This window comes from Ursus maritimus, unplaced genomic scaffold (genome assembly GCF_017311325.1).
Source record: "Ursus maritimus isolate PB19 unplaced genomic scaffold, ASM1731132v1 scaffold_134, whole genome shotgun sequence".
Taxonomy (NCBI): domain Eukaryota; kingdom Metazoa; phylum Chordata; class Mammalia; order Carnivora; family Ursidae; genus Ursus; species Ursus maritimus.
In genome coordinates, this window is record NW_024423720.1 from 20,010 (window position 1) to 22,890 (window position 2,881).

Here is a 2,881-nt window from a genome sequence, read left to right on the forward strand (position 1 = left end):
TTCAACATTAGTTACCACCCTAAGACAACAGCCCGGAGAGGCGACGTGGTGTAGTGAAAATAGCATGAGTTTGTGCTGATGCACTTGGCTTAATACCTGCCTCCAGCATTTCCTAGCTGGGTGACCTTGGGCATGCCGTTGGCTCTCTCTGAGCTTTCGTTCCATCATTGTAAACAAGCGTAAAACCTACCTCTCAAGTGGCTGTGGGCATGGAGTAAATATAGAGTGCCTAGAACAATTGCCAGCATATGAAAGATCCTGAAAATCACAGCTACTGGTATGATTGTCAAATATTGGACCGAAGAGAATTCATAAGTGGCAAAGCCCGATAAATGTTTGGTGACTTATTCTTTGCAAGGCATCTCTTGGATGTGGAGCACCAGGCCTCTTAAGAGCCTAGACATTGTCATTTTTTCCCTCTCTCCTCCAACCTCCCCATGAACTTGTTCAAGGCATTCTTCATGTCTTCATTCCTGAGAGTATAGACGATGTGGTTCCACAGAGGGGTCACTGCGGTGAAGAACACAGACACCACCTTGTCCTCCAGGAGGCTGGTGGATGGACGGGAATAGATGAAGATGCAGTGTCCCAGGAAGAGTGTGACGACGGCAAGGTGTGCTGCACAGGTGGATAAGGCCTTCTGCCTGCCTTCGGAGATCTGCTGCCTCAGGCTCACCAGGATGACTGCATAGGACACCACGAGGACCACGAAAGAGACCACCGAGATCAGCCCGCTGTTGGAGACGATGAGGATTTCAATGATGTGGGTGTCCGTGCAGGCCAGTTTGATCACCTGAGGCACATCCCAGAAGAAGCTGTCAATCTCATCAGGACCACAGTGGGGCAGCTTGATGGTGAGGGAAGTCAGCGATATGGAGTGGATGGTGCCCCCCGTCCAGAGGGCCACAGCCAGCAGCACACATACTTTCCAGTTCATCACTGTCATGTACTGCAGGGGTTTGCAAATTGCCATGTACCGATCATAGGCCATGACGGTGAGGAGAAAGATCTAGGTGCAGGCAAAGAGGTGCAGGAAGAACATCTGGGTGACACAGACCTCAAAGGGGATGAGCTTCTCTTCTGACCACGTATCTCTGAGCATCTTGGGGACAGGGACCGTGGAGTGGCAGACATCAATAAAAGATAGGTTACTGAGGAAGAAATACATAGGGGTATGGAGCTGGCGGTCATAGATAATAGTTACGACAATGAGGATGTTCCCAATCAGTGTCAGGACATAGGAAGTGAGGAACGCGGCAAACACAGTCATCTGCACCTTCTGATTGATAGATAAGCCTCTAAGCCGAATATATGTCACGGAAGTGGTTTGATTGAGTAGGTCCGCCTCTTCCATTCTCTTTGTTGGACACTCTGCAAAGAATTAGGAAAAAAAAAAATAACACTTAGCATCTGTATCAATCATCTGGCCACTTAATTTCTTCTGTGTTTGCTTTTCCCTCCATCTGGAGCTTATGGTCCAGTATCTTATTTTAAAAACCCCATTCAGCGTCTTCAGTCATGCTGCATACACAGTAGGCACCACACAGACGTTTTTGGGAAAATAGTGCAAAGAACCATGATTCACCAAGAGATATAAGGCAGCCTTGGAGAGCGGAGGGCTTATATTTACTCATAAATCTTTAGCAGAGAAGAAACCAGGCTTTTTCTACCCCAAGCCAGTAACATGTTCAAAGTTGTACACAGCCTGGCCTTGAGCATGGTTTTCTCCATTGTCTGTTGAGTGCATTTTTCACTCGTCCGAAGGACTTCCACCCCTGTGCACTCTGCCGTGACGCCCTGGTACTGTCATGTCAATGACCTGGTCTGTGGCTGGTAGACGCTTTTCCCCAGTCGGCTGGACAATGGGCAGTGTCGTTGGGGTGTCTTAGAAAGAGCTGAGAGTTTTCCTCATTTCTTTCTTTCCTCCCCTCCCCTCCTCCCTTTGTTTGTTTGTTTGTTTGTTTGTTGTTTTCATTTTATAGAGAAAATGAGGCACAGAGAGGTAAAGCAACGGGCTTAGGTTCACAGAGAATTGCAGTAACAGCTGTGTCCGGAGCACAGGCCTCCTGAGTCCCAGCCCAGGCTCTCTGTGCCCCCACTCTGACCTGAATCATTTATGTGACGGTTGGCATCATTAGGGCACTAAGTGGAATGCGTCTTGGTGAGCTGCCTCTTCCTCTGCTAGGTGCACCCCACCAGCCTGGTTGGGCATCTGTGGGGTGTCTAGTCATTCTTCTCTCACTTGTCTTCATGTCACGGCCTGGATGCACCGTCTTCCAGGGGTGCCCACTCATGCATGCAGCTCTCTTGCTTCCTGGGGTCCGCTCATCCTGTGCTATCTTCTTCCCATCACTGGTCACTACTGGAGCGTTCCCTCATTCCTCAAGGGCAGGCTCTCTGCCAGACAAATGAATCAGCTCCACATTGCTTATGAAAAAGGACTAGGAACTCTGTCTCTTCTGCTTCTAGTCATCTCTTCCTTCTCCAGCATTTCCTATTACTCATCGTGCTGGTCTTCTGCAGACAGGGTCTCTTGTGATAGTCTATATCAATAGAGGAAGATTAAGGTAGTGTCAAACTAGGAAACTAGCAAAGTAGAGTCATGGGAAAATAAGGTATTTCTGGGCCAGGAGAAATCTTTTAGTTAACATTTGAATTAAACTCATGGTGTCTAGAGCTTAGATTAATATTTATTGTAACATCTTAATGTAGTGATGGATTAACTTTACTCTTAAGCAGTTTTTCTTAGTGGGGGTGCCTGGGTGGCTCCGTTAGTTAAGCGTCTGCCTTCGGCTCAGGTCATGATCCTGGAGTCCCGGGATTTAGTCCAGCATCTGGCTCCCAGATCAGTGGGGAGTCTGCTTCTCCCTCTGACCATCTC

General features: G+C 48.2%; 1 pseudogene; it reads right to left on the reverse strand.

The window, feature by feature from the left end:
* Positions 1-406: 406 nt before the first annotated feature.
* Positions 407-1,383, reverse strand: LOC103656595 (annotated as a pseudogene).
* Between the last annotated feature and the right edge of the window lie 1,498 nt (positions 1,384-2,881).